General features: G+C 37.7%; 1 protein-coding gene across 6 annotated transcripts in view; it reads left to right on the top strand.

The window, feature by feature from the left end:
* tenm4 (teneurin transmembrane protein 4) overlaps positions 1–13246 on the top strand; it is a 156918-nt gene that overhangs the window by 45540 nt on the left and 98132 nt on the right. The window lies entirely within an intron of this gene.

Genomic DNA, 13246 nt, shown 5'->3' with positions numbered 1-13246 from the left:
CTGGATTATTTCTCTCCCAGTGAAAGTAGCTAGGCACAGTGAAATTTCACAGCCTGTGCATGTTGAAGAAAATAGCTCAGGACATAAGCTTTAGATTTTTTTCCCCTCTGCCTTCAGTGCTTCCCCTGAAGTACTGCTGTCACACTGAAAACACTAGTCTTATCTCAGCTGTATGAATTGCCGGCTTCTGCAGCAGGTCACACCAGAGCTGCTTTCTCTCTGTCTTCAAACCTCAGTGCTTGCACTGTGTGAATTACCTAATTTAGGCATAGGTACAGTTTGAGCTACTTAGATGACTTTAACTGACTTACAAGCTAAGAACTAGTGGTTTAGAGTCGGTTAGATGTATAACAGTTAGCATTTAATTATGTGCTAATAAGAAATGTAATCCAGGGACAGCCAGAATAATTTCCACACTGAGTTTAGGAATGAATGACAGTTGTTTTTTTAAAATGTCAAGTTGGACAGCTTAATTCAGGAAATAGAAAATAAATTGACTTCTGTCAGACAGCGGCCTGATAAACAGTTATGCTGAAAAATATTGGTTGTATGACCCTTTAGAAGGAATTGGCTGAGGCAACAATATTACAAGGCTTTTGCAGAGATTAATCTGGAAAGTGAGGACAAAAGAGTATTTCATTTCCGAACCTTGTTTATATTGGTAAATGGATTTAAAATGATTCGTTTTCAAGTCTAAGAGCTGACCCTGATGACCCTGATTTCCCCAAAGTCTCGAAGTAATTTTGACTTTGTGGAAGTTTTAAAGAATTTTCTCTGTATTTTTCACCTAGCAATAGGCTGCAGGCTACAGCTTGTTAGTGTACTTCACTAATTGGATGCTTGGTGCCTTCGATCCTGGGTCAGACTTTAATTGTTGTGGTTTTTTTAATTGTCTTCAGTTGCCACCCTTGTAATAGATTGCATCGTCTTTGATGTCAATATTGCTCAGAAGACAGTGAAGAAGCAGCATTGAAGAAAGCGAAAGGGAAGGGCCTCTTAGCCACATGCAATATGAGACTCTGTGATGATATATTTTTTAGTTCAAACTTGTATAGTCATAACTGTGTAGCTATTACAAGTGATTTGATTAAGGGTCACAAAATGCTGCTAGGCTAGTCATTTTCCCACTCATTTGGTGAACTTTCATTTAAACAGGGTAGTCCAGTGAAAATTGTTGGTTGGTTGGTTGTTGCTCTGTGTACACAAGACAATACAACATTTAGAGTTAGTACATGGTGCTTTTATGAGTGCAAACAAGATAAAGAAAATTGGTATTACAACATTAAAAGCATAATTAAAGCTAAATATGAAAAAGGGTAAAGTTGCATAAAAAATGAGAGTGGTTATGCACCATTCTGCCTTGCTCACATCCAAGAAAAGAGTCCAAGAGTATATTTCTCATGGCAAGATACCAGCTTTAATTAGTCTCTGACAGTCAGCCTGCTATCATTTTGAAGCATTTAGGAAAAAGAACATTTTGCAAAAATGACAACATAATGTATAACCCCACATAGCCAGAGAGCAATTAAAAAAATAATGAAAATGGATCAGGTGTCAGCCAATTCAAACTGCCTTGCCTCAATCCTGATCCAGCAGATCAGCGCAGGACAGCAAAAGTACAAAAAAATTTCCAAAAGAACCAAAACCCAAATTGATTTATTGGATTGACAGAGGTAAGTAGTGATAAGATGGTGAGTTTAAAAGCCGTCTAAAGACGCTCCAATAAAGACGTAGTATTGCAGCATATTGGTGCTCCTTAGTACAGTTACCATAATAAAAAAAAAGTTAAAAAGTTAATACCCTGGTAGCTCAGTCAGTGTGGCGCAGGGTTCAAGTCCAACCTGCGGCCCTTTGCTGCGTGTCATCCCCCCTCTCAGTCATCCCATTTCATGTCATCCCTCCAACTGTCCTATGAATGCAGCCATAAAAGGCCAAAAAAAATATACATCCCTCAATCATCAGTATTCATCAATGGAAAAATATATTTTTAAAATTCACATTCTGATTTACCACTGGTTTGGCTATTAAATAGTAATTCTGGTCTTCACGTTGTTGCCCACCTCCAGTTGCTAGGACTCCATGTACCCCAGGCAACTTCATTTCTATTCATTGCCTCAGTGGAAATTTGGAATTGAAATTGGCTTACCTCGTTCTGACCAAAGTCTCTGCAATTACACTCCGGAAAAGGTGTTTCCTGTCTCCATATGCCACGTTTTATTATTACATTCTTACCACTACCACTGCGTAGAATGCTTACTTGGGATTTTTTTTCATGAAAGAGAATTAAGAGATGAAGCTAAATGCTTGCAAAATGCTGATACCAGATCCAGTGGTGCCAGCCTTATATTACCCTTAAATGCTTGTAAGTACTTCTATTATAAAACAAACCGTATTTGCCACGTTGTAAACTCTCAGTGGCTTTAGTTTTAACATGGTATGAATTATATAAGCACTTAGAATCACAAGCCTCTTGGCAGCATGTATTTTAGATAGCCTTTTGAACTGTCATGCACTCAGTGGGAGCTGGGAGGCACACACAAATCAATTCTTTAACACTGACAAAGTGTCTGAAATGAAAAACAGTGGGCTTTTATGTAAGGTATCCAGAGAGCATGATAAGAAGAAGAAATAATGTTTTGACAGATGTATGCTCCTTTAGAATGAAATCATACATACTACTGTGATGTTTATACACAGCATAGCAAATCTACGCAAATCAAGCAAAGGTGCGTGTCTCAGTACAGAGAATTCCCAGTAACTCTACTAAAAATTTGATTCCAGATGAAAGTTTGAAAGATGTGAAGGTTTTCATGTTTTTTTTCAAGGCAGTGCTTAAGCTCTTTACTGTCTTTTATTGGGAAAGTAGCTGTTTCTTAAGGGTATACTTTAGAATTTTATTAGGCCAGGCCTAGAGTGTGCTGAGGAATGACAGGATGGGGATGGTGCCATCTTTGTTCAGCAAGGCCCCAGGCAAGCCACATGTAGCCCTAATGAGTCGCTTACAATTTCAGGCTCCGCTTGCTCTCAAACACCAAAAGTAAACTTTTGTCTTTTTTCCCCCTCACTATTCGGGGACCTTAAGAGGATTGTTGGGTCATTATTTATTCATGCCATTGTGTTTATTCACCAGCCTCTGTGTGTGATGGGAGAGGGAATAGAGCAGCTAGTGCAGACGGAGTAAAAGCTGATAATTATCCACTATTAGCATTGTTTTTTCAGCCATGCTTTAAGTCGGCTCAGTTGATGATCGAGCTATGATAGAGGCCCAGAAACATCCATTTAAAGCAGATTACCATGTACGCGTCTTTGAAGTCCTGAATCCTATGCGGACAACTTGCCAAATGGGTGTGGGTGTGTTTAAAAGCCTGTTTTTACGCCACTCTTTCTGTGCCGTTAGAGAAGATATCCTATCACAATGTCAGTTACAAACATGCGTGTTGACCAAGCGATCCTTACGAACAGCCATCTCATGCCTGCAGGATGTTGTTAACAGCGAGAGGTGAGGAGATTGGAACCTTTACTTTTTATCCTAGAACAAAGAAAGCCCCAGGGATGCTTGAATGGGGCTGCACGGAGGGATTTAGCAATGTCAGAGCTCGTCAGAACTAACATTGATTCAGAAGACTACTGAAGTAAAGAACAAAAAAATCTTGGCTTAGTTTCAAAGACTAAAGAGTCTTGCAAATGGTTCAGTTAGATATTACTCTGTTCAGAAAACACAGTCGTTTCTAATTGTTTACTTGGTTCAGCTGGCCTGTATACTGTTTTCTTTATTTATTATAGGTTACTGGTGAACATCTCTTATGGGTAACACTTTAAAGTTTCTCCTCTTGGACTTTTCTCTGAAGGTGGGAGTGCAGCATTATTAAGGTTTCTCCTCACACAGAAGAAAATTTCTATTCAGTTCTTTTAGGATTTCAATTTCACATTTCCAGTCTGATTCATTCATCTGTTTGTCACAGAGAAGTCGAAACAGATGGTGTCTTTCGGCTGGATTGCAGGGCACACTGTCTCTCCGACACAGAGAAGTAGAGTGGACTGGATAGATGAGAGTGGCAGACGCCAGGCGGAGATGTGGGTAGAGAATGACTGGGGAAGGAATCTGTGCTTATCGTCACCCAGAGAGGAAATGCCATCTCTAGTCTCAGCCACTCTGGCCTCCTTTTCATCTTCCGAGGTGATAGCTACTCTGAAAGCCACTGGCATCAGTGGTCTGCTGTGTGCCAAGGCTTGTGAGCCACTGCTGCTTTCTTGTTAAATCTTAGATATTTCCCTCCTTCTCCATTCAGACAAATAAAATAGCACTGATTGTTTGTATCCTTAAATTGGTGTAATTTAAAGAGGATTGGGGGATAGAGCTTTGATCTGACTGGGGCCCATGGCCTGTGAACATGTTTCTGGATATTGTGACAACTGCTAATTTGAGCTAAATCACTACATTATTTGTAGTGTCCAACCTGCTATGCAGCCACCACGATATCTGTATTAATGGCCAGAGATTTTTCTTTACTTGTTTTCTAGATTTATTCTTACCACCCATTTATAATTTGGCATTCAAAATCTCTTTAAGAGGGTACAGTAGTTTTAAGTAATGGGTGCTGGGTTTAAAGTGCTGATAGAAATGTTGCAGGCGGCTCAGCCTTTAGTGGAATTGTGCCTTCTGTGGTGATGCTTTTTTATTGCACAAATATAATTTCCATTTTCTCAGTAATGGTCATGTCTATAAAAAACATTTATGGGTATTTACAATTTGTTTTCAACCTTGTCGTACATTATGCTCACTCTCTGTTATTATGATATTGATTACTAGCAGGTGAACGGCACCGTCAGAGAAAGTTTTATCATTTTTCCAATGTTGGCTCATAAAAGCTCATTTCCCACTTCCTCTGCAAGTGTGTCTGTTTGTGTTCTTCGTTGTGTAGTTTGGGGCAGGGTGTTGAACTATGTGCCGCATCCTGCAGAATTACAGATTGCCAGACAAATGTATGAAACTGCACCATATCAACCGGGGAAATTCTCGTAGTCTTGCAGCAGGCATATATATATATATATATATATAACATATCCCTTGGTACATGGTGTAAAATCAACTAATAACTTGATTTTACTTTAAGAAAGAAGTGGAGTGAAGTGAAATGAAATGTATTACTCGCATCATAACTCAAGCTGCATACCATCTCATTTGTTTGCTTTTTTATACTGAGATGAGATCACCTATCAAATATTAATTTCATGAAAGGCTAGTTATGGCTTCCAGCTGTGCAATAGAAAACAATTATGTCAATTTGCGAATCCAAATAATGAAAAAAACAGAATGAAGCCATTGTGTTTGCATTGCGTGGCGAGGTCTGATAAGTGTAATTATTGCCTGAGCTCACACACCAATAGCTCACAAGCACATTAATATTTTGACAAAACATGGTTTAAGTTTGTCTGTAAAGTAAATGTAATTTGTTTAATAAATTATCAGAAACTATCATGAATTTAGTTCAGTAAGCCACACTGTGAATACTTCTTTCAGATTTTAAATCCGGTGTCATCTGATTAAGATGGAATAAAATGCAAGTGTTTAGGATACATTCATAAAATGAACCTCAATTTTATTAATCTTTAAGTTTGAACATTGCCTTTTTGTGAAGTCCATTGCATTTGTTGATCATATGGCCTTGATATAGAAATATACGAGGAGACAGTCAGCCTTAGTGTCGCAGGGAAGATTTGGCAGAGTTGTTAAAGCAATTTCCCATTGATCATCTGTTAATGTCTTTGTCTGATGGAATTAACATTAACAGGGATGAATAGTTTTCACTAATTTCGGGAGGGTAGATGCAGTTCCTCTGTTATTGAACATGAAGTACAAATCACAGGCTCACAGGGCATAACAGAATGTACATTATCAAGCAACCAAAACATATCAGCTTACTAAAATGATTTTTAACATGGCCTTAGATGTTTAAGTCAAGGCTCCCTGTATTTCAAGTCAAATATAGTCAAAATTGAGTTGGTTAGCCAGTCTTATTAACAATTTATATTTTGTGATAAAGTACATTTTCTGAAATTTGATTGAAAAAATATTTAAAGATGGGAACTAGTGAATCAAATACCTGAAAGAAAGTACAAAATATTCTGTATATCCAGTATCACAAAACAACAGTCCTACGTCAGAAATTATTTAATAGCAAAATATCTGATGTTTGACAGATTAATTTCACAGTACACTACTGTAGAAAGTCATGTCATCCAACTCTGCCAGTATCTTGGTCTGTTAGCCAAAATTCACCACATATTTCATCATGTTACACTGTGAAAACAGCACTGCAGAGCTTTATTTCCTTTGGTGACAAAGACGTTGAATTTCTAAGGCCGTCAGTGACACAAAGGCAGTACTAACACTGCCTTTCCACAGTCTTTGAAGTTCAATCCAAACCAAGAGCAGTGATATAACAGGCAAGAGGGCACATTTAATCAGTCATGGCAGAGCTGAAATTCTGCCAGTCAGTTAACAAAAAATCAAAAAGGGCATCAAACCTTCTTTCATGGGGTAAGCAGCTCTAAATCCTCTATATAGCACAACATTTCCAGTACATCTTGAGCCCGACTAGTGAACATTTGTGTAGCATTGCTGTAAACATGGCCACTAGATCTAAGCAAATGGACATCATTAGAGGGACAAAGTTGGAATACTGAAAAGGGAATTGATGATGCTCAGGCAATTCAAAAGCTATTAAATATCCAATGAAGGTACCTTGTAGTCCTATGTAACTCAATTAATAGATCATTATTTGTATTTGTATTAGGTTTGGCATAATTATAAAAACATTTTGCTTCCTTAGTGCTTCATAGCAATATTAAAACTACAGTATAAATTAGTTATTATGACTTAATGTTGTAGTCTAAGCAACATGAAAACTCATGGTTCATTTTCACATAGGACTACAGAGGACACACTGCTCATGATTCATTATGATTAACTTCCCTGTAAAAAATGTTGTTTTGCGCACAAGTACTTAAGGTATTAACATTAAAAATAGGCATGCATTTATAACAAGGTCCTGAGATGGTCAAAGTCTCCAACATGGAATTTTTATTCCATAAACTGTGTCAAACTGTCAAGAATACTAGAATATATCTGACCAGTTTAATGCATTTGTGTGTAGATTTTGCAACAACCTGCTGTGGCAAGATTTAATCAAGGTTACCAGTGGATCTTGTGCCTATAATCACATACCTGCTGCCTTCAGATAGCTCCAAAGAAAGTTAATCAGCTGAAAGGGAAGGCCTTCATACATGAAAGCTGTTGTGGCTGACAGATGCTGGTAAGATTCAGACATTAATCTTTAGCGTGCCTTCCTGGCATCGCTCCCACAATCAATTTTTTTTTTTTTTTTTTTTAAATTTGTGCAATTAGTTGTCTTGATTGAGGAATGTATAATGAAAGTGAAGCAGACAGGCAAAACATACATGAAAGGGGTCTGATTTTGTAGAGAGTATCAAAGGTTCACCTCCACCAATTAGTGAGGTAAACAGCACAGAACTCGTGTGTGGTAGCTTAGCGCAGTGTGCTGTCGACTTGGTCTGAGCAGGCAGGCTGTGGACTGCGCAAAATGTGTTGAATCTTGACACAAAATTTGCAATGTGCTACTGATTTGTCAGTGACACTGAGTATCACTGTCAAAAAGCAACACATTGGGGATTTGCACTGAAAAATGCCAGGCACAGACGAGGAACAAAACCCACTGTCTCCTAGCAAATACAATGACGTTATAGCTAGTTAGTTAGTTAGTATGTTAGTTATAGCTAGCAGCAAGGCCCATGAGGAGTTATGAGGAACTTTCTGAAATGATTATTTTGTTTTAATGGTGCAAATGGTGAAATATTTAGGCTATTTCAAGTCTGACTGTAGTCTATAGGGCTTTTCAAAATTGACAAAAAGGATCACAATTTATAGTGTGGATCGTGATTGTAATTAAACAGACAGTAATATTATTATTTTTTGTGGGATTACCCACCCCTAGTAGAAATTATACAGTCAAACAGTTGAAAAATATGACAAAGCTTTAAACATCCCACTCCACCTACACTGGATGACAAAACTGATGCAAGGAGCAAATTACACAACATTTTACTGATCTGCCAAAGACAAACCACTAACCTTTCACACACCCATGTACTAATGATACTACGCAACTGTCCAAGTTAATTACAGGTTTTGTTTTTAGTTTGCCCAGGCATCAGTGTAGAATATTAACATGTGAATTTAGCATTAGTATTGAATAAAAAAAACTGGTATCTTGAGTACATTAATCTTGACTGCATGCAGACCATCCTGCTTAATGGTAAAATGGAGATTCACACACATTCAACACAATCTGCATTTTACAACAAGAGAAGCAGTGTGACGATGACACTCAGTCCCCGCTGAGACTCTGAGTCATTCCTCTGCGTCCTGTATGCTTTGTATGCCACATGGCATCAGTCGATGGTACAGGACAGGCGCGGAGATATTTGTTTTTTTCTTCACTGTTCATCTGCAAATACACTGCATTTTTTATAGATGCTGCCCGCAGCTGTAGTCCTTGAGCAAACAGATTATTCCTGTTGTCACCGTCGAGGCACACATCTGCTTCACCGTGCACACTGTTGTGGCTATGCAATACATTTAGCTATGGTAGCTGTAGACCTTATTTACCATGTTGTGTATAAGAAACATGACAATTTTTATCTCCCTGAATAAAGCTGAATGTCTCAGCTTAGCTTCAGAATGTATTGCAGTCAGAGACAAAATCAGAAAGATTAACTATATTTCGAGGGACAACGAGAGAAAGAACTAAAGATCAGGACTCTGGATGAAAGATGTTGACTCTTCTTATTCGATTTTCTTTTCACTGTATTACATTCTCCCTCTAAATTATATTCTCTATTTAACTGATTTAATTCTCTTTCCCTTAGCCAGAGCATCCTTCTCAAATAACGGCATTTTTTCTAACATAAATTTTCATGTATATAGTCATACAGTGGAAATGACTGATTCTGCTTCTTCCTAATGCACAAACTTGATCATTGTGATTAGGCCCATAGTTTCCAGTCCGTGATTCTGCATTACAGTCCCTACTTTAATGACTGCAGTGGCTGCGTACACTTTAAACAATGGTGCTAATGTCTCCTCCTGCCTCCACTCATTAGTCAACACATACATACAACCAGAAGCACACAACCATGCGTACACAGATTGAAGCACTTTATAGTTGTTGCAACAACTGCCAGGCAGCGCATAGATGTAAATACAAAACAATTATAAAAGCTAAGCTTTATAATTTATACCAGATAAAAATATACCAATAAAAATATATATCTATATTCATAAAAATATAAAAAACTGTGAACATGGTTGAGGGTTAAAGGTGCAAATAAAGTTGCAACATTATTTAAATAGTTTAATACAAATGTTTGTTTGTGTGGTTATTGACCATTCAGCACTATCACAGGTTTATGAAGGCAATTGTCACTATAAACACTGAATTATTTTGCTCTTATAATTAATTATATCAGCAATAAATAGTCCAAAGAATTTAAAGTAGACTAAACATTTTTAAAATGTAAAATTAACAACTATCTACTTCTGTTATTTAGAAGTCTACACATATTGGTGATCTCTTGGTTATACAGTCCTTTTAAAGTTTATTATTCAGTCTTCATAACATACAGAGGTTGCCCAAGGTCTATCTACAAGTACTTTTTCATTTTAAAGAATTGGTTAATTATCAATGTCATTAATGAGTTCCAGCTTTTTGAATGTAATGTCCCTATTTTTCCATACTTGTAAATTGAATGGGCTTTGCACTGTTAGTCAGACAAATTAAGCAATTTGGACACCTCTCATTGTTTCACTTGAAATTGAAATTGTGATGGGCATTTTGACCAAACGATGAATCGGTGAATTGAAAAGAAACAGCCCTGATTAATCTTAAATAGAAATAACTGTAAATTACAGCCCTAATTTTCTTCTAAAGCTTTATTTTTACTATTAAAGTGTCAGTTTTCTGATGTTATAGGTGTGCGGCACAATAGTTTCAAGCAGCTTTGCACTTGCTGGCATACTGTAGATACAAACTTGCAGTGAGAGTGTGCTTTGATATTGATTTTGAAGGCATTCATGCTTCTATTAGCTGATAGGTTGCCAATATTCAATATTTTCAAATACAGCCATTTCAACGGTTTAACCTTTCTCCCAGAAACTGATGGTGTTTTGACACAGCTTCAGCTTGGTGATATCATTGATTTTCTAAAGATTTTTGTATGTGTGTAAGCTACAACAAAACATTCACATTAATTTATTGAAAATGTGCAATAATAAAATAGATACTCCTTCATTATTACGTTATTATACATTATATTTAATGTGCATATTTCACACTGCTCATGGAATTTTTAAGGAATTGCTCTGCAACCAAATGATCTCACTTCTCTGTAACAGCCAGTTCATGCCCTTTAACATTCATGTGAAATCTCAAAGTTTTTGAACACAGCACAGAACACCTACTGGCCTAGTTATGGTTAGTTGTGGGTTTGTAAAAAATATTGATGCATGGCCGCCCACTCACATGTTTCAGCTTCTGTCTCTCATCCCGGTACCACATACTGTTTTGTTTTTTCCCTGGAAAATAAATGTCATTCTTTGAACTAGGGCTCTGATGATTGTTGCCTGAACTTCTTTTACTTGTTAAAGTAAGTGCGCACTGTGGAACTACAGTATTATACGTTTCAAATACTTCTGAAACTAACCTTATTAAAATGAATCTAATTAAATATGAACTCGTAAACTAACTCAGTGGTTAAAGCTCTCATAGTTACTTTGATTCAGAACATCAGTTGTATTTCAAAATATATTTCAAACCATGTCTTCAGCATTTTATCCTTGAAGCTGTTCCACTAAATAATACAATATCATTAGCAGTTAGGCTTACCTGCGAATCACAGTAACCAATATATTTGACTACTCTTTTAATTGGGTTCCTTATAAGTCGATTAAGACCTTTAATGCAATCACTGGTGGTCTGTGGGTGCAGTCAGGCCAAACCAGAAAGTAACTGGCACTTCCTGAAGCTGTCAGGAACTAAAGCAGTAGCACATGGTCCAGGGGCTCCTAAGTACAGGTCCCCTTTTGCTGCTGTGACATAGTGAGTGAAGGCAAAGGCTATCGACTTTGGCAGCCAGAGAAACTTCTCTGGTCATCTCAAGCTATGGCTTCTCGCCTGCAGAAGGCCTGTCTGACTCTAGGTGCATGTGGCTCGGGCATGAACTGCACAAGCCAGCATTAATTAAACACAGTGAGACGGTAAAACTTCTGTGCACAAGACTAATGGCTGCTGAGCATGGCTACCTTGACCTCATTTAGGTTATGACTTTGACCATTTTTAGAGGACTTTAATCTTTTCTTGTCTCATTGATTAATTCTCTCTTTGAGGAAAATGCTGTAATATTCGGTCTGACCCGTGGTGCAGCTCAGTTTTGTATCTCATATCAAGAATTTCACTCTTGCCTCTGGTCTTTAATACCAGCAGATACTCTCCCAGTGAGTAGTGCTCTGTTCAGCAGTTGTTATTTTGACACGCGCTAAATGTACTGTCTTAGATGTATCCAAGGGATTCTGCGAATGACTTGTAATGATGGTCTTTTTAAAAGCGCTTCTCCTCTCTCTCTCTCTCTCGCTTGTACATTGCTGTATATTCAAGCACAACAGTGTCTCGGTCATTAACCCACAGCATGGCCACTGCGCCTCTGTACCCATTACCTGCACTGGTATTGGAGGGTTGAGAGAAAAATGAAATGTGTGGTGTGAAGTACAGTATATGCAAAGCACAAACTGTGACTCTCAGAGGCACTGGACATTTGCGTGTGTAGGGCTGTGGCTGATATGTTAGTATCACTAATTGTTTCCTAATTAGATGCGAGTCAGTGAGTCGTATATTAATACTCTTCAGGGATCATTACAGAGCGAGAGGAAATTTATCTCTCCTGATGGATGACAGTAGAGTCAGCAGGAATTTCAACATCAAGACCGACAGACTGATGGGAAGACGGGTAGAGCACCAAACTGATGGCTTTGTTCGCTGCAGTCACGTTACTTAAGTAGTCCATTTTCAGCGTGGCGCAGAGCTGCATCAAAAGTTAATCACACATTAATAGGAGCTCTGTGGAGATTAAACATTTCATGACAGCGTGGCGATTGGAGCCAAGAAGCCTTTTTTTGTATGATATTCATATGTAAGAATTAGGGTTGCATATTGTACAAGGGACTATACATAATCACAACTGTAAATTGTTCATATTCTGCTGTTAAGGTGAGTGGCCAGTCTAATCCCTGTGGTATTTTATATAACTGACAAGGAGGAAAGCTGAGATGGACATAGAGCAAAGAAGAAATAGGAAGGATTGGTTCAGGTTGGATTCATTTCTTGGCTGGCAGGGGTTATATATGTATTTCCACAGGAGGGGTATTAACATCCTTGCTCTATCTGGGAGCATATTATTCATGTGCCTGCTGCACAGTACACACATTTGAATCTGCTTGTATAACTTTTGTAGTTTGGAGAAGTGCAGTTATGTTAAATGGTGTTTTTTTTTCAAGAATTTCAAAACTGAGTGTTTAGAATCTGAAGGATCCTTTAGTTGTATTTCAGTCGATGTTTCTGACTTAAAATGCTCCTGCTCTGGGCTCTGCTTTCATGTTTAAATGCAGTATAGTTGGGCAAGATATTGATATTATATCGTTGTCCTGATACAACACGATACATTGTCATAGGTTATGGATATCGTTACATCATGATATCTTGATAACTGTTGTCTTTTCCTGGTTTTAAAGGCTGCATTGCACTGAAGTGGTTATTGATAAGTGATCATTTTCTGGACTGTTGTTCTAATGCTTGCCTTTACCCACTTGTTGTTATATCCACATTACTAATTATTGTTAGTTATATATCATGAGTTATGATATAGGCTAAACATATTGTGATATACACCAACAGTTGTTTAGGGTTTGTGAAAATGGTGCTTATGTTGTCTTAGGATGTCTGTAAAGTTTTTAATTTTTCATTTATATAACAAAAATGACTTTTGTATTTTGTATTTGATGTGGGTTGGTTGAATCTGGTACCTGATCAGTTTAATGGGGTCAGTACTGTATATGTGCTGAACAGATCCAGAATATTAAATCAGCGCCTTGCTATTTGTAGCCCATACCACACTG

The sequence above is a fragment of the Pagrus pagrus genome (genome assembly GCF_965226575.1).
Source record: "Pagrus pagrus genome assembly, chromosome: 4".
In the NCBI taxonomy this organism is placed as follows: domain Eukaryota; kingdom Metazoa; phylum Chordata; class Actinopteri; order Spariformes; family Sparidae; genus Pagrus; species Pagrus pagrus.
The sequence above is the reverse complement of the archived record's forward strand: the minus strand, read 5'-3'. Positions and strand labels throughout refer to the sequence as shown.